Genomic DNA, 23,534 nt, shown 5'->3' on the forward strand with positions numbered 1-23,534 from the left:
GTAAGTCATTATTTGTTTGAATATTTTTCTGCCTCTTTCTCTCTCTCTTCTATGTCTGGTACACTTAATGGCGACCTATATTTTTCTGAGATTCTGTGCATTCTTTGTCATTCTTTTTGTTTTTCAGACTGCATTATCTCTAAGGCTCTCTATTCAAGTTCATGGATTCTCTCTTCTGACAACCCAAATCTACTGTTGATCCCTCTAGTGAGTTTTTCATTTCGTTATAGTTTTCAATTCCAGTATTCCCATGCTTAATTTTTTTTAATTGTGGTAAAGTAAACATAAAATTTACCATTTAACTACTTTTAGGTGTACCGTAGCATTAAGTACATTTGCACTGTTATGCAAACATCACAACTATCCATCAGCAAAACTCTTTTCACCTTAGAAAACTGAAACTCTGTACCCATTAAAGAGTAATTTCCATTGCCCTTCACCCCAATCCCTGGCAACCACCATTCTGTCTCTATGAGTTTGACTGCTTTAAGTACATCCATATGAGTGAGATCAGTGTGTTTTTGTGACTGTCTTATTTCACTTGGCATAATGTCTTCAAAGTTCATCCATGCTGTAAGCATGTGTCAAAATTTCCTTCCTTTTACAGGCTGAAAAATATCCCATCGTATGGCTATACCACGTTTTGTTTCCTCATCCAGCGATGGACATTTGGGCTGCTCCTACTAAGTCTATTAAAATGGGTATACAGGGGCGCCTGGGTGGCTCAGTCAGTTAAGCGTCCAACTCTTGATTTAGGCTCAGGTCACGATCTCAGGGTTGTGGGACTGAGACCCATGTGGAGCTCTGTGCTGGGTGTGGAGCCTGCTGAAAAGTCTCTCTCATCCTCTTCCCCTGCCCCATCCCCCTCTCTCCCTCCCTAAAAATAAATAAATAAATAAATAGACAAATTAAATTAAATTAAATGGGTATACAAATATCTCTCCAAGTCTCTGCTGCTTTCAGTTCTTTTGGGTGTATGTGCAGAAGTGGAATTGCTGGGTCCTGTGGCAGTTCTGTTTTTAATTTTTTGAGAAACTATTATACTGTTTTGCACAGCAGCCACACCATTTTATAGTCCCACAGAGGTTCCAGTTTCTCCACATCCTCACTGACACTTGTTGTTTTGTTTTGGTTTGTTTTTTAACAGCATCCATTCTAATGGGTGTGAGGTGATAGCTCATAGTGGTTCTAATTTGCATTTCCAGAATGATTAGTGATGTTGAGGATCTTCTCATGGGTTTGTTGGCCGTCCGTATGTCTTCTCTGGAGAAATGTCTATTCAAGTCCTCTGCCCATTTATAAACTGAATTGCTCTTGGCTGTTGAGTTGTAGGAAAGAGTTCTTTATATATTCTGATACTAACCCTTTATTAGATAAATGATTTATAAATATTTCCTCCCATCCCAAAGGTTTGCCTTTTCATTCTACTGACTGTGTCCTTTGTTGTGCTTTGAATGTTGATATACTCCCTTTTATCTATTTTCACTTCCATTGTTTGTGTTTTTGGTATCATATCTGGATTTGGTTCTTTATCATTTCCATCTCTTTAAAAATAGTCTCTATCTGATGATTCACTGCCACCATACCTTTCTTTAATTCTTTAAGAATGGTTTCTTTTAATCTTTGAACATATTTATAATAGCTGCTTTAAGTCTTTGTCTGCTTTGTTCAATATATGGGCCACCTCCAAAGCAGTCTTTATTGTTTATTTCTCCTATGTATCTGTCACAGTCTCCAATTTCTTTACTTTCTCATAATTTTTTGTTGAAAATTGGACATTTTAAATAACATATTGTAGCAAATCTGGTTACTGCTATATCCAGCCCCCAGAGGTTTCGTTGTTGGTATTTGTTTATTTGGCTGATCTAATTCTGTGAAGTCTACTTTCCACACAGTATACAGCTGTTGATGTCCCTGCTCATATTTTTTCCTCCTTGTTTTCACATTTTAGTCTGGCTTCCTAAGAATCACCCATAAGCCACTTAACTGGTCAAAGGCTGTGCATAAACCCCCTTAAGTAGTTAGATTTTCACCCTTTACCATGGTTGCATATGGAACTTAAGAGATTACTTTCATAGTTCAGGGAGTAAAGGATGGAGGGAAGGTCTGAATGCAAAGGGGCAGCACAAAGGTAACCTCTGGGGAGTTCTAATTACTATTTATCCTGTATGTGCTGGTGGTCACAAAACCCTGAGTGTGTGTAAAAACTCACAGAACTACAGTGTCACCAGAAAAAGTAAATTTTCCTATATATAATTTTTGTTGAAGTGGTCATGATTTGCCTTTAAAAAAAGATACTTCTATACCTGTATTGCTCTCACATAGTTGGATCCAATTAGGTCATTTGAGTTCTTAGAAGTTCACTACTTAATATTTAATGAGGAGATAGAAAACAAAATCTTTCTCATTATACTATTGCCAATCGAGGGTCATTTCCTCTCAGAATGCAATAAAATAGAAGTTCGACTTTAAAAAATGTGTCATTATAATACTTAATAGTTCTTATGACAATGTTACGTTTTTATCCCTGATCAGAAGTTTCTTCTGGATTAAACTTTAAGTCATTTTTCTTCAAATAAAAATTCGGGATTATTTAATTGTTACTGACAAGTCTCGCAGAGCCTGAAGACACTGATTTAAAGATCAAGGAAAAACCAACAAAAATGTAAACAAAAGGAGAGATGGCAAAAATCAGGTCTGACAGAAAGAGGGGCTTGTCTGGACACTCTACCCTCTAGGTTCTTAGGGATACTGAACTCTGCATAGTCGGCTGAGGCAGAAAGTGACAGAACATCCCAGCAATTCTCTCTTCCTGCTCTAGCTGCCAATTTAACTTCAAGTCAGGTCTTAAGCAGTCACTTCTTTTTAAAACCTTTATAATATTAGATAAGCTCATCTGTAACTCCCAACCACCTCACTATGCTGAGTGCACTCATATCCTCCTGCTTTGGCTTTTAATCTTTAAAGGCAAAAACAAACAAAACAAAGAAATGAATGAACAAATGAAAAAATAAAAAGGAAGAAAATAAACTCAGTCTAAATCTTTAAGCTGAGATCCAGTCTCCTCTTGCTCTTCTGAAAGCCACCCTTCCTCTTGACAGTAACCAGAGAGGTTTTCTACCTTTTCTAACTTGGTCTAGAGTCTCAGAATCTCAGAATATAGTCTAGAAATATTTTTATCTGTTCTATCACTTTTAAAAAAGCTGTTCTCTTCCTTCCTTTGAGCCACTCAACCTGCAAAGCATTCTATCAATCAAGCTGTAACCACCTATTTTATTCGTCCTTGATACGCATGTGGCATGTCACACATCTGTGCCGGCCGGTGTTGGATGTGCCGAGGTGGGGATCACAAATCTCACTGGCGGCAGTACTCAATCCACTGCGTGTCTGACTATTGGGGTTAAATCGTTCCCCAACATCTCTTTCTCCCCTCCCCTCCCCAGAAGAAATGAAGATAAACCCATGTGGGGTGTGTCTTTACTTTCCCAAAGAGCCAACAGTGCAGAAAGGAATGACACAATTATTCCTATCTTATAACTGCAGGAGAGAGAGACACAAGATGATAAAGAAATACAGGAGAGGATGACAAGAGGGGCACTCCTTATAAGGATCAAAAATGGTAAGAAGGAAACTTGAAAAACCAGCTTTCTTAGTTCCAAGTATTCCAGGAAATACTCTTCTATGAGTAACAAAGGTCGTGTAACGAAGGCTAGGCCAAAACATGGTAGTACTACTAGATTTCTTGTGGTTTCTCAAGGCACCTGGTTTCAGTTTAGGGTATCAGTTCTGTTGACGGTGGATTCAATATAGTGTCAGTCTAAATCTCTGTCCCCAAGTAAACCTGGTGACAGATTCTATTCATTTAGGCTCAGACTTAGGAAGATACTTCAAAGAGAGACCCTTTAAATAACCACCAAAAGTACTTATTCTCACACGTTACCACACAAAACGGGCTAAAAGGGAGGGCTACTGTTTTTGCTCACGATTTTCTTAAATCAACTGCCACCAGTACCAAATAGTTACCCCAAATAACCTTCTGATTAAGGCCAGAAGAACATCGTAGCAGCATTTGGCAGAAATAATTGAGGGAGCCAGTACTCTCTTAAAGTGCTATCACTTTTAATAAACACTGGTGAGATACACTTTGATACTGCAAAGAGAAGTGCTTTGGAAATACTAGCTAGGTGACTTGTTCTTTCCATCATCCCTCATCAGTGTCACTCAAAATATTCTCTTGAGCTCTACAATATATGGTTCCACCATTCACTACTTTATATCTAAGATCAAGAATGATGGTCCCTTATAAAATTTAAATGGATAATCCTAACACAAAGTATTATTTTAATGACTTAAAAATATGCTGGATTCCCCAGCTCCCTTCCTTTAAATAATAATACTGAACCTGAGATCCTATTCAACTTGAGGTCGCAATAGAGTTCACTGAACATCCACAGCCATAAGTAGTGAAAGCAGACCCTTGGGGAATACCTTTTATGCTACAGAATTCACAGAATTACCCTTTGTCAATAACTGCCACCCATCAGTTTGTGTGGGCCTCTTCCTAAGAACCAAGGTCTCAAGTCTCTACCTTAAAAATAAGTCAGATTTTCCCATTATAAAAATAATACACACATATAAAAATATGGTAAAAACACAAGAAAGTAAAACAAGGAAAAATGCTCCTAGCTCACCACTGAAAAATAATCATTGTTTTGTGTACATTTTGGTGTACTAGTTTTATCCAACCGAGTACACATTACTTACGTAAGCCACTGGGAGGCCACTGCCAAATTAAATAAAATATAAAAGTCAAAATCAAAATGAGTTATAATAGCTGTGTTTTGAAAAGAAAGTTTTTCATTATTACATAATACATGCTCACTGAAAAAAAAATCTTACATATAGGTAGCCAAAAAAAGGGGGGGAAAACATCATACATCAGCTCACCTCCTTGAGATAACCATTGCTTAATTTGGTGCACAGCATTTTTTTTTCATGTGCATATAAGTACCTGCCTTTTAAAAAAGAAAATGAAGCCATTAGGCCATTAAAAAAACGCCTTCCATTTGGAAAATGGTTATACATATGTATTTTGTAACCTGCAAGTTTCACTCATTACAGATGGAACATCATCATTTAAATCACTGCACAGAGTTGCATTATGTGGCAACACCATAAATTATTTAACTAGTACCTTATTAGGTTGTTTCTGGGGATGTTTTATTGAATCATTAGGTCAGTAATTCTTCAGTAGTCTAATAATAAGCAAAGGAGCTTTTCCCCCTCCTTTCTCTTCATGTTTAATTTTTTTGGACTGAACAACTATAATAAAAAAAGTTTAGCCCAAGCCACTTACCCACTCTCATTTATTTTTATTTTTTTTAAAGATTTTTTATTTATTTATTTGACAGAGAGAGAGAGATAGCGAGAGAGGGAACACAAGCAGAGGGAGTGGGAGAGGGAGAAGCAGTCTTCCCACTGAGCAGGGAGCCCTGCGGGACTTGATCCCAGGACCCTGGGATCATGACCTGAGCCAAAGGCAGACACTTAGGCCGAAGGCAGACGCTTAACGACTGAGCCACCAGGCGCCCTCCAACCCACTCTCATTTTTAATGAAACATATGTGGACTAGATATAAGCTTGATTTTAAAAACAAAATTATTTTTGCCAGGCTGAAAGACCAAAGGGGATGACTCTTTAGTTAAATTTTTCTTTGTATAGAAATGAAAATAGCCTGTTGCCTGCTATCAGTAAGAACCAAACCGACCAAACCTTTGAATTTTCTATTGGATTTATAGTTATTGAGAGTTTGCCAGTTTTAAAGAGAACATTTTATATTCAGACTAATTCAGGGTGCTAAGAATCAGCTTTCTCTGCCCTCGGGATTGGTGAGATATGGCTATCTTATCAGTGCGCAACCAGGATTCACAGGATTTCATACACTCTGTAAATCGACACAGATGGAGAAATGACAGTGCGTGCAGCTTCACGTCTGGGAGGTCAGTGTTTTCAAACACAGGCCAGTCTGCAGATTGGGCAACATTGCTATATACACTTGCCACCTTTACCCCTCTGTCTCCCATGACAAGGCAAACTGGAATTTGAGCCAGGCTGCCCTCACTTGTCTTTTCTCACTTCAAGAACTTTTAATACTCTGCAAATGTGTAATTAACTATAGCCGTAAGAGCCAAGCATTCTACCTAACCCGTTTTTAAGTGCTAAAATGTGAGCGCACAGTATCCTGGCCAAGACAGAGCATGTCTTCTTTGGAGACAGCCGTGTGCCACTTGTGTGACACTTTTTAAGCAGCACTGGCAAAACACATCTTCGGAAAATGCTTCGTTGTGACCACAAAAAGCTTTTATGGTACAGAATGCTATACAAAGTATAACAAATAGACACACTCTCTGTAGTTTGTGTTTTCAACCCAAGACAATTCCATCAGGCAAAAGCACAAAGAGTAGAGGGACTTGGAGGAGGAGTAACTATTTTGATTGGGAAGAGAAAGAACTGCCACCTTCCTAACTCAAGCTAATTTATTACACAGGGGAGGGCAAAGCACCTGTGGCCTTTAACATTTCAACTCTGTAATTAACCATTCAATTGCACTAAGTGTCTAGCACGTGTACCACTGACTGCTGCAGATCTAAAAACGTCAAGATGAAACAGGTCACTATCCTTCACCACTAGCAGAGCCCCTCCAAACTGCTAACATACCCCTACACCCAGGGCGTCAGATGGAACACCCCATGGCAGGGACAAGGAATGGCATTCCCGCAGGTGATACAACAGCTCACCAACAAAGTTCTCCTGCTGCAGAAGGGACAGAGTTGGGAAAATGGGGTACAGTCAAACTTCTCCGATAGCCACCTATCTTCTGACACAGGCTTCATGAAGAAAGCGACCAATCCAGCCAGCGGTCTATGACACAAAATGATCGCCAAAGTTCCTTGTTTTGATCTCTGCCCAAATTCCCCTTCAGGTGGCTGTAAAAAAGTCCCACGGGGGACAGGGAGTCTACTGAATAACACTGGGATATTATCTGATAATACAACAGTACCATCACATTTTCTCATTTGATTCTCATTTGAAATGGGCACTGTCTTAACTACTGAGTTCAGAAAATTGCAAAATTTTCCTGGTTAATTATTAATCGTCTCTAAGTGATGGAGGAAATCCAGAGCAAAGTCAGGGCTAGAAGGGACTTTGAGGGGTCATTTATCTCTAGACTTCAGAGAGAATATCGAAAACATCAGAAACAAATACAGACCCATTTTTTAGATGACTTCCAGAGAAAGGCTTACATTTTCCAGTATTCAAATTCTCCATTGTTTAAAACCTTGCCTTATATGTCATCTAGTGGTCCCACATTAGTGTGTATCAGAATCACTGTGGGGCTTGTCAAAACAGAGATTGCTGGGCTCCATCTCCTCAGTTGCTGAATCCACAGATCTTGGGTGAGGCCTAAGAAGGTGCATTTCTCACAAGATCCCAGGTGGTGTTGATGCTGAGAGAACCAGCACTGCCCTGTGAGGACCACGGTTCTAACCTAAACTTTGCTGGACTGAACCCTTATATTCTCAATGGAAATAGATACTAGTGGGTCATCATTCCTTGGTTCTGAGGCATATACTTACTTCCATAACAATTCAAGAGTCCCCCGGTCATTTTTTTTCCCTCCAGGCTAAATAATAGAAGTTTCCTAACATCTTATTATAGATATCATTTTTCAACCCTTTAATCATTTTGTGAGGTTCTTTGTTGAGTCTTCTCCAAGTCTCTTAGTTGTGGAGCCATGAACTAGACCCAGAACCTTAGTCAGAGACTGGCTGAGGTTGCCTATAAAGGGGAAAATGACTCACAGATTCATACAGTATATTCCCATTTATTAATCTCCAATACCCAAAGCTTGTCTTACTAGCTCCCTTCTGATTCATGTTCTTCTGACTCCTTTAGGAGCTGCAGTAATGCTTAGGTGATCTTCGTAATGCCTTTCTTCTGAGAAGCTCAAAGCACTTCTCTAATTCAACAGGTGACTCAACATCCTAACCCAGTGCAGGGTTAAGTAACTAGTTTTGACAAGTGCATATCAGTTCAGGAGGAGAGAGAAAATCTGGAACACAAATTCAGATTTCTATCCAAATACCATTACCATTATATTGGGAAAGATGCTTCTTACATTTACTGGACTTCACAAGACACTAAGTTTACCTCCTCCACATAATAAGCATTCCAGGTGCAGAGAAACTAGTGAATCTCCTCCCTTTTGTGGGGAATTCTAACAGGGAACTGGCGTTGGGGATCCGATTGCTGGGGTCAGTCTCATCTATCTCCATCACTTCCCCAGCTGCTGGAAGAGAAAGGGAAGGGGCACCCTGGGGGGCAGTGAAGTTTGTCCTGTTTGGCAAAAGCCCAGACAATCTGAAAACTACCCCACAAGCTTCCTCCAACGCTCCCCACTCCATTTTGTTTTCCTTTTCTTCCCTTTCATATTATGGTTTCTGCCAGTTTACTTAGTGTGATGTCAGGGGCCCAGTCTCTGTGTACCGCCTAATTTCAGCACGTGAGTCCTTTGCGAGTAGAAACTATGCTGTCTTTGTGCATTGTATGTGCTCTGGGGGTGCTTAACACATGCAAAATAATAACAGCAGTGCCAGGATTTCCAGGAGAAATCAGAATTCCAGCAGAGGGTCCAATCCTATTACCATCTACTTGTGTACAAGACAGGCAGAGCTCAAGACATCCCTCTGTGCACTGTTCCTTTCGTTTTAGATAAAAGAGTTGAAATTCAGTATAACAAAGCCTATTACTACAAAATTTCCTTTCCCTTTTTATTTTTTTTAAGATTTTATTTACTTATTAGAGAGAGAGAGAGAATGAGAGCACAAGCAGTGGAGAGGGAGAACCAGGCTGCACATGCAGCAGGGAGCCCGATGTAGGGCTTGATCCCAGGACTCTGGGATCATAACACGAGCTGAAGGCAGCCACTCAAAAGACTGAGCCACCCAGGGGCCCCCAAAATTTCCTTTTTAAAGAGAACATACTAGAGATGTGATCACTGTACAGCTGCATTCAGCTCCAAACCAAATGACAACCTGTTAGATAATGTAAGTTCCCATATAACCACACAGTCCAGTTACCTATTAAAAACTTCATGTGAATGAAGAGGACCCCCCCAAAAAAGATTCTTCTTTGCTTCCCTGAAAAATCTCTCAAAGCTTCAGAGCAGAAGGCTAATTCTCTAGGAATAGAGAAACATTAAAATAAATCTATTGCAAGCAGGAGCTACTCTGTCGGAGCCTCTGGGTCTATAACTATTTTAAGAGGCAGAGGGCTAGGAAGAGAGGGCAGGCCGCCAGGGAAAGCAGCTTAAACAGGACCGGAGGACAGAAATGCACAAAGCCAACTGCAGGGAGGGCGACAATGATGGAAGGTGCAGCTGTGCATAGCACATGCGCGGAACCGTGGGTTGCTGGGCTCTTTCCGCAGGCCCCACAGTTGCCTGGGCTGCTCAGCATCTGGACTCCCCTACTTGTGACCCTGAGCTGAGCTCACTGTGATGGGTCATGCCCAAGGTCCTAACTAGTCAACAGAGACTCTACTAATGAGGGAACCATAACCAGTATCACTTCACCAGGCACACCAGATAAGGAGTGAAGAGAATCACTGCCCCAGCAAACGCAAGAAATTCCCACACTGACACTTACATCATTAAAATGATCTCCTCTTTCATTCACCTATATCAGGCTCTCACAGCACATAAATCACTAAAAGGAACACTCTGAAAGTGTTTATGAGCATTTCAGCAACTCCTCCTAGAAGAACACACGCTTCCTCTAGTAAAAATACCTATGCAAGCCTCTTTCTGTTAAATTTTAAAAATGGATACATTTTGAACAGACTCTTCTCCACAGGACTAATCAACAGCAGAGGGAATGAATAACAGCTTGAAAACCATCAAGTACCAACTACGGTGCACTTTTACAAACACTCCACTGAGATGCTGAGGGTGCCTCGTTGACAATTAAAAGTAAGAATAAGACCCCGTTTACTTTCTTCCGATGGAAGTATGTATCACGAAGCAAATACCGGAACAAAGTTCCTTTTACTACTCAAGATGTATTACAAACTTTTCTGTTATAATTACAATGGATCTGGACAGTAAATTTCTCTTCTGCTCAATAAAAAACTTAAGTTTTAATAGGAGTTGCTTTCTAAAAATAGGTCAAGAACTCAGTTCTGTTTTCCCTTCTTACATTCTTTTCCTACTAAATGTACCACTGAAACATTTCCTTTCATTGTTGACACCTTAGGTCATTTGGATTTAAAAATCACACAATACATAATAACAAAGAAGTCTTTGAATAAAGCTTGCAAAATGGGAAAATGGCATTTGAGGGAATGCCTCCCTCCTTGCTCACAGAGTTGATAAGGATGGGATGCCTGCGGAGCAGCTACTACATGACCTATTAGAATTGTTTCAGTAAAACCAATATTCCTACAGGGGATAAAATGTGTGTGTTACCTGATTTAAAAAATGTCCTGCCTCATTCTCTTGTTATAAGCATGTTGTTTGGCATGAAGTCGGGTGTACTCTGAATTAAAACCCACCTCAAACTAAGCAAGGTGCTTCAGATTTTATTAACAATATTCGATATTAAGATCTTTAGTTTTCTTCAGTCTAAATTTAAGTTGGCAATGACTTGTTAAATTAAGAGCAGTTAAGATTTAAAAATTTCATGACCTTTGGTTAATTTTGGTAACTAACTCCATCTTCCAGAGGATGCTTTCAATTACTTTGTAAAGCCTTCCTCCTAAATTTATTTTTTTAAGTACTTCTCTTTAGGGGTACATGGGTCTATTTTTAAACATAAAATCGTCTCAAAAAAATAAAAACCGTCCACCTATACATTTTACAAAGTTACATATGACACTCCCATTATTTCTGTATATAAACTTGTAGCTCACAGTAAGTATAACAGGAATCCACTTTTAACTTTTTTTTCCCTAAGAGTTAGGTTACCATAGAGATAAAGCTCAATGAGACAACCATTCCATTAATCAAATATTTTAACAGATAAAATAAGAAATAATCTACAGACTGTTTCTGGAAAGATAAAACAGTAAGAATCAAATACTTTCTCTAGGGAAAACCAAAAAAGGCAGGTTTCTTGCAGTAGGATACATGTAAAGAAAACCTTTGCCACCATTCTTAGAATCCTCTGAAGTCCCCACCCCAAAGTTTCCAGTTTTCCCAAAAGATGAAAAATTACTATAGGATAGATTTAAGGAGAAAAGAACAAAGAGAAATCTTGAAAATCCACCCACTACTTACAAGCACTTTCAAAGGAAATCTGAGCCGAAATTCTTCAGAAGACTGCTCTCCCGACCATAAACACAATCTGAAGTCTAAAATAGATATCCTATCACATTAGGCTGAGAAGTCACATTTCAGCTTACTAACTTCTACTTGGGTGAACAGTTTTACAACTCATCGAACAAACCCTGGCTAAAATTAACCGCACCGGCGCCACAGGCAGGAACTCGCTGATTTGCATCATGTGTGCCGGGATTTATTCACTAGGACAACATCGGTGTCCTCTTAATGGGAAATTTGGCCAAGGGGCGTGCTCTGCTGAACAATACATAGCATCATGATTATGCTAATTACTGAATTCAGTCCAATAATACTAACTTCTTTTAAGATGTTTTCGCAAGTACTGACAAAGAGAAAGCATAAGCTCTTTTTCACGACAGGCATTCACTTGAGTTTTAAGCACATTCAAATCAGACAGAACTTTGACAACACGGTGGCAGTGCTGTTTGCTCCTCACAAGGAAAAGCAGAGGAAAAGGACATTCCGTCAGATTCTTTAAACAGTGTGATTAGATGCGGTACAACGTTAAATTAAATAGGCATCAAATATACATACTAAGAAGTCTATCAACAAGTACCCTTCAATGAAAGCTTTTTTTTCTTGATACAGAATGAGCTCATGTCACTTACTTGCTTTGTCTTCTGCACCTCCCAAGGAGTTGCTATGAGGACACAGGTTCACTAATAAATTAGAACTGAGAACAAACATCTCAAATATTTACAAAAGGCCATCATCCTTGGCAAGAAGCATTTTGAAATGCATTTAACTGCCTGGGTGGCTGGAACTGGTAAACTGTCCCCTCTAGGTGACTGACCATCTATAAGGCATGTTGAAACTCAGGTTAACAGCTAAAGACCCCAAGCATACATGTGACATTCCAAAGAAAATTAGAGGTAACATAGAACTTTCTTTAAAATATATACACTTCCTTAATAAGTACAGTTTATATCAAAGCCACAGAACTGCTTAACATCTACTCAAGATGGTTAAGATTAGTTTGTTTTAGACATTTGAGTTCTGATGACATACTTTGGTCTGACTGGTCACTTTATGAAAGATATCAAAACACATTCAAACATCAATCAAAACTCCAAACACCTCTGGGAGATATTATCCCCCTCCCCTCCTTTTTTTAAACAGATGGGTAAAACAGGGAAATTCAATGACTTGTCCAAAGTTTCACTCTGAATCAGCACTGGATTATTCCATCCCCCTCCTAACCTCTCTAGGACACATCTTCCATATTAACTGTTTAGCTATAATCCTAGAGATCTTTTCAGAGCTGTTTGTTTTCCTGATTTTAAAATGTTGTGTCAGTGTAGAATTCAAGAGATCTTTTTCCTACTCAACTCCCAAATCCCAGGTCTGTGCTCCAGGGGCTGGCTCACTCCTTGACTCTCTGTCACAGACAGGTATCCCATAACATGGATCCTTAAGACCTGACTGTGCCCTTATGAAGCACTATCCACCTATGGCACAAACACCCAAAGTGGTAAACAGGTTGATTCCCATCGGCATGAGCTGATAAACACCAGCACAGACCCCCTCTCCAGGCTGTTCACAAAAACTGCTAGCTGCTAGTCTGGGATTCCACCCCCCCGATGCCCAGATGCCCAGCTGTAAGCTGTACTTGCTCCACCCCCACGAGATGGTAGCCGATGTGCACTCACCACCATCCCAAGCCAAAGTCATTGGAGGTGGGCAATTTCCCACTCCATGCCAAAGGGAACAAGTTAGCACTAATCAAAGATGATTAACCTCAGATCAATATAATTCTTAGTGATCCACAGCAATTCTGGAATCCTTAATGCCAAAAGAGGATGTTGTGAGGCTATTTTTGACACAATTATCCTTAACTGATTACGTCACAGTTCGGAGCTAAAACATGATTTCTTCTCTAATCCAGAAAGAAAAAGCAAATACACCAAGTTTACTTAGGCACTGGTGTTTGCACTGCAAAGGAACAATATGATGAATCCTACATCCATTATATGGAAGGCAGGGAATGCTAAGCAGTTTTCCAGTTTCTCATGTGTCAAATATGCTGAGTATGACTCCACTGTTTCTTTCAACAGTGGCCACACCTGTTCCAAAATGGAAGAACCCAAACATTCCAAAGAAAATAGTGTATCCTCCAATATACATTAGTCACTCTGCTGCTTCCTTTTCATTAGTGAAAATAATTTAAGAGTCAACTGTACTTTTGTTCCAGGCATACTTATGACAGTAGAGAAAAATCTGTGTGCATTATTAAAAGCAAGGTAAATTCACCCCATTCATCCTCCTGAATTTCTGGTGGTAGGGGAGGCAGGAGAGGAGGCGGCGTTATGTGAGTGGAAGATGGTGATCTATGGGATCTTTAGTGTAAGAGATCCACGCAATTGAAACAAAAACAACTGTTTTTATGAACTCGCATTAATGAATTCACCTGGATATCGACCCTCTAGAGTAGCCACATACATAATTTTAAATTTTCTCATAGTAAGGTTAAAAAAGTAAAAATAACAGGGAAAATTAATTTTAATAACATATTTTATTGAACTCAATGTATCTTGGATATATTCATGAATATTTTATATTCAACATGAAGTGAATATAAAAATGACTAATGAGCTAGTGGGAGAAAAGGAAAGCTGAGGAAAGCTGAAGACTAGAGACAGCCTGAAAGGGGAAGAAAAATGATCTAGAAAGGAGAAAGGACCAAAAGAGGAAAAACAGACCAAAAGGAGGGAGAAGAAAATAATTCCTCCCCAGGCATGGAATTCAGTTATAAAATCACATAGCAGATACTGGAATGCTCCCACGTGGGGCTAGGTGCTGCTGGTACAGAGAGGACAGACAAGGGCTCTATGTTCTAGAAGCTCACACTCTGGTGAGAAGGATAGACCCACCCAGGCAAACACAATGTTCTGGTGAGTATGAAGAGACAGTTATATGCGCTGGGCTCTGGGAGCACACATGGGGGTAAGAGTTGGGGAGAGGAGCAGTTGATTTTTTAAATGAAGGTTATCTTCTAATGACATTTTAAATGTATGTTCCAGAATATCTCAGGATTCTAAATTTTACTTTGGAACCTTAGAAGAGTCATGGTGACATGATGGAGGGATCAGTTATTCCAAAAGATTTAAAAATTACATCTGGAAACAGCAGTAAATTTCCTATTCTGAGCTTTTATCACCTTCAAGTTAAACATGGTTATTTGGTCCAACTAGTGAGGTTGTAGAGTAGGGAAAGAGTAGAAAGGGAAAAAAATCCCTCCTGGTTCTCCATGGTTCCCAGTTTTTCAAGGGTGACATAAAATACTCAAAGGCTTCATGCTGGAAAAAAACACGATCAACCCACTAGTAAGCAACTCTTCTTTGGATGTAGCTATGGAGTCAGAAGGACCTGGGTTCAAAACGTAGCCTCCCACCGACCAGCCATATGACCTCTGCGAGTCTGCTTCCTCTCCTGTAAAACAGGGATAATAATGCCAACAGTAAGGGCCAGTGTCCGAGCTCTCTGACACAACACCAGCACACGGGAGCTCGCACTAAGTGGCTGTAGCCATTATGATCACACCCCTTCTATCCTCGCTGAAGATCAATTTGGGATATTTACTGAGGGAGGAAGAAAGGCTCCCCACTTGTATAGCTCAAAGCTTCAAAAAATAAAATGCCGAAACGGGCTTCAAATGATTATTAAATATTTCAGGGGAACCTAGGGTCTATAAACTATCTGAAAACTGTAGCTTTGATAGCCTGCTCATTTTTTCTCTATTTTATCACCTCATGTTGCTGGCCTAAGGTTGCATCAGAATTTAGGGACACTGACTAAATAAGTACCTATGAATTCCATATCTTGGCAGCCCGTTGCAGTGATGACCCCCTATTTATTCCTGCTTCCCTGCATCTACCCTTGGATAGTCCCTTTCCACACTGACTCTGATTTGGCCAGAAGGACAAGGGCAAATTTGAGAAGTGCTGACCCACTGGAGCTTGCTTGCCCTCTCTTGCTGCACTGTGGAACCCCAAGAACGTCACCTGAAGAAGCCCTGGCTAGCCTACTGAGGATGAGAAGACCACATGGAGCAAAGATGCACAATCTGCTGCCGAGGCCCCCACACTGGCCAGCATGACGACTGCAGGACATGTGAGGGAGGCCATCCAAGACCATGTGGCCCCAGCCAAGCTGCCTGCTGATTGCAGAGACCAGCCAGGCTAGCCCAAACCAAAAGAACCACCCAGGTGACCTACAGAATTGTAAGACATAATATATCCTTACTTTTCTAAGTCACTACTATTAGGTGATTTGTTACACAGCAAAATCTCACTGATATACATATCTTCAAAAAGTCTGTATCATTCCATCCCTGTATCTCCAAATTAAACCTTTGAAGACTAATTGATGTCTGTTATTCTTAAAATTCACAATTCTGATTACTGTATTTATCAAATCAACTATTATGTTAATCAAAATAAAATGAAACAGTGATATGGTCTGATTATAAAATTGCTAAAATCGGAAGTTCTCTATTCTATTCTATTCTATTCTATAATTTGAAACAAATATATGGGGCCTTCAATGCTACAACTACATATATATGCTAAAGAGATGATTCTTTCATCCTAGGCTTCAGAGTGATTATATGGGCACAGTTTATAGCTATTCAATCTGTCAAAATACTTCAAAAATGGATTAGAGTACCAATTTACCCACACATGAACAGAAAAATCTAACTCCAAAAGAGCATTCTTTTTTGGTAAGCTATAAATAAATAAATAAACAAATAAGTAAATAAATAAAAGACACGCATAGTAGCAAACTCTTAAAGACAATTCTTTTTAAAAACCTTGGTAAGGAGCGCCCGGGTGGCTCAGTCCCTTAAGCGTCTGCCTTCGGCTCAGGTCATGATCCCGGGGTCCTGGAATCAAGCACCGCATCCCACTCCCTGCTCAGCGGGAAGCCTGCTTCTCCCTCTCCCACTCCCCCTGCTTGTGTTCCTGCTCTTGCTATCTCTCTCTGTCAAATAAATACTTTTTTTTTTAAAGATTTTATTTATTTATTTGAGAGAGAGAGAATGAGAGATAGAGAGCACGAGAGGGAAGAGGGTCAGAGGGAGAAGCAGACTCCCCGCCGAGCAGGGAGCCTGATGTGGGACTCGATCCCGGGACTCCAGGATCATGACCTGGGCTGAAAGCAGTTGCTTAACCAACTGAGCCACCCAGGCTCCCTGTCAAATAAATACTTTTAAAAAAATAAAATAAAAATAAAAACCTTGGTAAGGAGTTAATTCAGCATGCTTTATTATTTTTTTTTTAAGATTTATTTATATTTGAGAGTGTGCATGTGCCTGCAAGCATGAGCAGGGGTGGGAAGGGGGGGAGGCACAGAGGGAGAGGGAGAGAATCCTCAACCAGACTCCTCACTGAGTGCAGAACCCAGAAGCAGGGCTTGATCCCAGGACCCTGAGATCATAACCTGATCTGAAATCGAGTCAGATGCTCAACCGACTGAGCCACCCAGGTGCCCCTATTCATTATAACACAATTTATATCAGGACTGTGAATATAAAGGCAGTATTACTGCTGTTGTTTTAATACTTATTTTAACAGTTGATTTTTTTAAAAGATTTTATTTATTTGACAGAGAGAGACACAGCGAGAGAGGGAACACAAGCAGGGGGAGCAGGAGAGGGAGAAGCAGGCTTCCCACTGAGCAGGGAGCCTGATGCAGGGGCTCGATTCCAGGACCCTGGGATCATGACCTGAGCCAGAGGCAGATGCTTAACGACTGAGCCACCCAGGCACCCCATTAACATAGTTGATTTTTTAAAGTATCTTAGAATAATACTGGGAAATTTTACCCTCTGCATACATTCCTAATGGTCACCCGTTTAACAAACATTTGAACAGCTGGTTCCTGCCATCATGAAACTCCCAAGCCTCTGCAACATTTGTATAAATGGCAGGATGCCCACGACTATAGCAGAAAATAGTGTGAATGACAGTTCTGCCTTCAAGCAGCTTATCATCTGGTATGAGATATGATAGTAAATATAAACTTTCTACATAGAAGAGAGTATCTCAAAGGGTAAAATTTCATTCCATTAGGAATCTAATTAGAGGCTTCCAGTTGGGTTCATCAGGAAAGGCATATTGGAGGAAGTGACAGTTGAACTGAGACTCTGCATGCTGGTGAGCTTTCAAGAGCAAAAGGAATGGAAAGAACATTATGGAGAAGCAATGGCCTAAGCAAAGGTAAAGAAAAAGGAGAGCTATAATGTATGTCTGGGGAATGGACTGGATTCAGAATTCATCTCTGTCTGGGTTCAAATTCTAGCTTCATCATCAGTAGTTGTTGACCTTAGGCAATTACTCTTGCTATGTCTTAGTTTTACCATCTTTAAAATGGGGATAGTAATATACACACTTCATATGGTTATTATGAAGATTAAATGAGTTTATGTTTGTAAAGCATGTAAAATACTAGTGCTTAATATATAAACATTTTATTAAATAAATTCACACGTTTATGCATAACAGCAAGGTAGACAGACAAACGTGCATGAATATATAGACACAGTTATACTGCTAAAGAGAGTACCTGGTAGGTAGTAGGTGCTAAATATGCTTTTAATTGCTCTCCCTTTGTCTGGAATTCACGGAGAATCACACTAGAGCACAGGGTCGGACATGTTTCCATGAGCCCCAACATTAGCCTCCACTCAGTTAAAAGAGCAGAGACTGCCCCTCCTCTACTCGGAAACTAGGAGTTGCCTCCTTTCTCTTGGGGCAACACTTCTGCATTTGCTGATATAAGATGCTCTGCTTCAAAGGGCTACACAGACACAGCCTAGCAGCCAGATTTGAACAAATGAGCACTAGTATTTTATGTAATACATACATCTTAAATGAAAAAACAAGCACAAGCTTATTAAGTACAATCTGAACTGCTGTAATTTATTAGTATTCAAGCTAACCCAAAACAACAAACAAATGTACCATAATTTGAAGTTTTAGGAAAACATTAGATTTAAAGGCACAGTATTTCAAAAGATATTTCAAAGTATTTCAAAAGTAACAAAATCTTACTCATTTTACTCTAATTTGGCTTCAAGGTAGTCATAAATCCACACTGAAAATACTTTTAAATGCAGCCTTATTACTTGAATCTATTAATAAAACGTTAAAGTGAGTTCTCTCCATTTTTAAGGCAAAAGTACTTGAAAATAGTCTGTTGAAATAAGGAAAAATGCCTGCAATCTCATACTATTTATTTGTTTAGAAACCTCTTTCTTACAGATAATACGAAGGCAAATTGCACCCACCACAAATCAAACTTTGTTGCCACTCCTGTGCTGGTGGCCAGCACGTGGATTAACGCGCCGGGCTGAACTGTGGATCATAAACACCCACTTCTCCGTTTATTTGATCCAATTACAAGAGAACTATTAAGATTCAGGCAACAGGCTACTGACCTCCAAAAGCTTTTGGTACATTAGCACCAAGTATTAATTTTTGTTATTCCAATGCACACTGCTTCACAGCAATCGAGCTTACTTCAAGAGCATGTACAGTCTTTTCAGGGTAAGAGCTACTATACCTTCTCACTTGAGATTTAAGACTTTCTAAGGAAAAGGGGGCTGTAGAACAGAGTCATACTGCTGGGATCATTCAAATCAAAGTTTACTAGCTTTGTGACCATTGGCGAGTTACTCAGAATTCTCTCCGCCCACCTGTAATATAAGGATAAGAACCCACTTCCAAGGATTGTTCAGAAAATGAGTTAATGTACATATAGCACTCAGAACAGTACTTGGCACAGATTTCTATATATAAAATATATTTATATATTTTTTAGTTACATATATATTTTTAGCTATAGAAAGTAACAATGAAGGGGGATTCCAGGTTAAACAACCTGTATGTGGTAGAGAATCTACTTTGGGGTTCTGGGTTTTTAGGTTCCCTCTCCATCTTATTTTGGATGAATAGGGAACTTGCAGGGTAAGAAAGAAAGGATCCTCATAATAACAGCCCAAAGCCACCGGTTTTATTATTAATAATTTTAAATATGTTCTTATGTATTTGTAAGGTTTCTTTGAAGGGCAAATGCTTAAGTGTGTGGCAGAATACAATACTTGGCACTAATTTACCAAGATACTTGGGAAATCAAGAATGTATTCTCTAACTTTTGATAGCTCTGCTGTCAATGGATGTGGTCTGTTGACATATTCATAAGAGATTCTAATTTCACTTGCTACAAGAACCCAGTAGGTGGCTAGTTTCTTCCAGGGGTGGGGGTGGCATAGCCTAATCTCTTGATGATAGACATATATAATTGTAAATAGTTCATTTAAAACAGTGCTCCAATGATGGGTGCTCACTTTTCAAAGCAGCAAAAAACCAGAGGATTAACAACTCAGCTCTAAGAATTCTAATAGCCAAGTAATTATAATAATCCAAGAAGCCATTCTCAGAAACACCACGGACCAGTTCCTCTCTGTAGGTCCTGGCTCACCAAAAGAAGAGTGGACAGACAGTACCGGGGTATCTGTGGTTGATTGTAGACTGTGAAATAATAGACAATTATCCATTTTAGACCTTAATGCGGTCATTGTAAGAGTTGGTTGACATTATATTTTCCTGTCTTTACAGTTGCCAGGAAAGCATGCATTTCCCAATTCTTTGACTCACATCTGTTCCTAAAAATCCTCTTTAAAAATGACTAAAAATTACTCTTTTTAGTTTCACAGATTGAGATCCTTTTATGTAAACACATTTAAAGGAGGGGCTCTTGATAAATCCAGATTTCTTTAAGGCTTTTTAAAATACTTTTTAAATAAGATGAATGGAAGCATAAAAGGACAGCATATTAATACATTTCAACTAACATTCTGATGTAAGAAAAATCTTGTCCTTATTATTCAAGCTTATAAGATTATAAAATAATCAGAAGCCAGTTAGACAAAGGGTATTCTAGTTGTTCATACACAGCATATCAGAATGATGTACACCCAACCCATGACATCAGACTAGTACTCACTGTCCTTTGTATAAGTGTTAAATAAGCCATCTCTTCTCGTAAGAGTGTAGTAGGGGGTTCAGGAAAAATAACTAAGATAAAAGGCAAATAAACAACCCAAGACATCCCCCAAACAATATCCAAAAGAACCTCTCTCAGATCATTTACTAAAGTAATCTCTTCTGAAATCACCATTAAATTAATCCTGGGCACTGAAGAAACAGGAAGAATAAATCACATTGAAGTTACCATTCTTTAGAATGTGTTGGACAATTCTGAGACACACAGAGAAAAAAAGTATTAAAAATAGCCAACAGAAGGACTAGGCAGCAGTTAAACATGTAGGCCAGAGGTGAGATCAAAATTAGAAACATATGATGTCTGAAGAACTGTCCATATAAGGGTGTCTTTAAATCAGTAACTAAGTTAGGATAATCCACTGAGGAAAATAAAGCTGCCATCATCATAATGGCTGATTCTCCATCTCTCATTCAGAAATCTCTGGAGTCTCAGGAGACAAACATGATACAACTTTACGCTATTATGTTTGATAATATTCAATAGTGTTTGGAGATGTTTTCAAAGCTGGTCTTGACTTTCCTAGTCTCAGATGAGAAACTCCATATATTGATCTTTCATTCTTATAAAGGTATGGAAGAGCAATAGTAGAGGATAAAACTTCTGCTGAGCATTCCTTACCACAGCTAGTATACCACATTTTACTTTCCCCAACCCTGTGGATTTCCAGATTCCCCAGAGTAGGCTGCTGTTTGTTCACTGTCATTTACTCATTCATTAGACAGACTCTCATTAGCTTCTTAAACCTGGTGTCAACACTAGAGAAATGAAATAAAGAAGCATCCTACCTTCTAGGAGTTCAGTGTAATGTGGAAGACAGATACACAAGTAATTATAATACACTTTAAGGCCTATAATAGAAGTTTGTACAAAAGTAGCATTGCAATTCTCTTTGGGGGTTGGGGAAGGTTTGTTTTATGATTCAAATGACCAGGCAGAGAAGGGTGAAAGGCATTTTAGGCAGAGTGAGCAGTACAGGCAAAAGCTCAGCAGGAGGAAACAACACAGAATGTTCTGGGAATAGCAAAAGTATAAATCCAGAGAGCAAGTGATGGGATATGAATGGGAGGGGACGCAGATCAGGCTGAAGAGGTAGATCAGCACTGGGTTGCTGAGGACTTTTAAGTGCCATGCTAACAAGTTCGGCCATTATCCTGTAGCCCTGAGGCTCTCAAGTCTGGCTACACATTAAAATCTCCTGGGAAGGGGAGTCTGCGTGGCTCAGTCGGTTAAGCCGCTGCCTTCGGCACAGGTCATGATCCCGGGGTCCTGGGATTGAACCCCACATCGGGCTCCCTGCTCAGCGGAGAGCCTGCTTCTCCCTCTCCCTCTGCCTGCCGCTCTGCCTACTTGTGCTCTCTGCCAAATAAATAAATAAAATCTTAAAAAAAAAATCTCCTGGGAAGCTTTAAAACAAAATATTGATGCCTGTTATTTGTTAGTATCAATTAACTGGTCTAGGATGGAACCTAGGTATTTCTTTAAAAGCTTCCCATGTGATTCTAGTATGTGGTCTGGGGGGAGAACCACTACTGTAGGCAACAAGGAGTCAACATAACCGTGTTAGCAGGGCGTTGATGTAAAAACGTTAAAAAATAAAAAAAAAAAATTAACTGGGCAACAGTGCAAAGAGATAACAGGAGTGGAGCCGAGAGGAGGAATGTCAGTGTGTATGCTACTGGATATAGGCTAGAGATAAGAGTCGAAGCCAGTAGTTATTAACATTTCGTGGGTCACTGACCCGTGTGAAAGTCAATGACAAAGGCTAAAAGCCCTCTCCTTAGGAAAAACACACATATGTCAAAAGATGTACATACAATTTCAAGGGATTATGAACCGCTTTGAGTATGATAAATTCAACTTAAAAAACCCTGACCTAAAAGCAGTGATGAGAAAGAGGAAAGACTACTGAGGTAGAATGAACAGCACTAAGGATGCTTAGGTGAGGGGAAAGAAGAATTAAGGATTACATCATCACTTCTAGCTTGAATTATAAATAATAAGTGCATATTGTGCACTCACTTAGGCATCAGCAGCCATACTGAATGCTAACATGTATGTATCTCCCTGAATTCTCCCGATTCTATAAGATAGATGGTTACCACACTGATTTTATAATTGAAGAAACTGAAATTTAGAGACAGACATTAAGTAACTTGTTCAATGCCACGTGGCAATAGTGATAGAGCCGGAATTTAATCCAAGACAGTAGGACTCCAGAGCTTGCAATGTTAGCCTCTCCCAGTGCTACCTCTGGTGAGTGGTACCCATGGATGAAAAAGAGGAGACAGGGCGCCTGGGTGGCTCAGTTGGTTAAGCGACTGCCTTCGGCTCAGGTCATGATCCTGGAGTCCCGGGATCGAGTCCCGCATCGGGCTCTCTGCTCAGTGGGGAGTCTGCTTCTCCCTCTGACCCTCCTCCCTCTCGTGCTCTCTGTCTCTCATTCTCTCTCTCGCAAATAAATAAAATCTTTAAAAAAAAAAAAGGAAAGAAAAAGAGGAGACAGGAGGAGAGAGGAGCAGGTTTAGGATGAGAAGAGGAAGGGGTGGGGTGGGGATGGGGATAAAAATATTAGTTTTAGATGTGCTATTTTCAAGATAGTACATGACATACAGATGACAGTATCTGTTGAATCAGGAAAAACAGAAAGAAGATCACGAGGTGAGAGCAGAAGATACAGGAACAGAACGGGTACTGAGTTCTCCCGATCCCCCCAGCACCATGCTTTCTCACAATGCTAGAAGCATCAGCACTATCTTTCCTGGGACGTCAGGGCCGCACAGCCAGTGAGTGGTGGAGCCCATCTTAAACCCTGACCTAAACCTCTAGGGCCCTATAAAAAGGAGTGAAACCATGGGGTCCTAAGAGGCAGCAGCCCCCAATCTCTTTTAAAACTGCTATTGGGAGACACGGGGTTTGTTTTTTAAAAAGCTTTATAGAAAATACTTTGGACAATACCCATTTCTATAACCTAACGGTCTTTTATATTGTTTTGACTATTTGAGGGGTAATAAAAGATATCTCTGTTAACCAACTTAAATACTAAAGATCCATTTTCACAGGGCAGTATGCA

The 23,534-nt window shown here is 39.8% G+C and overlaps 1 protein-coding gene across 5 annotated transcripts in view; it reads right to left on the reverse strand.

The window, feature by feature from the left end:
* Positions 1-23,534, reverse strand: part of SLC20A2 (solute carrier family 20 member 2) — a 103,921-nt gene that overhangs the window by 59,541 nt on the left and 20,846 nt on the right. Inside the window, exon 1 of one of the 5 annotated variants that reach the window (XM_073902586.1) lies at positions 11,336-11,577. The exons of 3 other annotated variants lie outside the window; for them this stretch is intronic. The gene's annotated coding sequence lies outside the window, so the exon portion shown is untranslated. Of the gene's footprint in view, positions 1-11,335; positions 11,578-23,534 lie in introns of those variants that run through there. One more of the 5 variants, XM_073902583.1, reaches the window with a different exon arrangement.

This window comes from Callorhinus ursinus, unplaced genomic scaffold (assembly GCF_003265705.2).
Source record: "Callorhinus ursinus isolate GAN/ISIS: 27379988/994484 unplaced genomic scaffold, GSC_fseal_2.0 scaffold17, whole genome shotgun sequence".
NCBI lineage: Eukaryota > Metazoa > Chordata > Mammalia > Carnivora > Otariidae > Callorhinus > Callorhinus ursinus.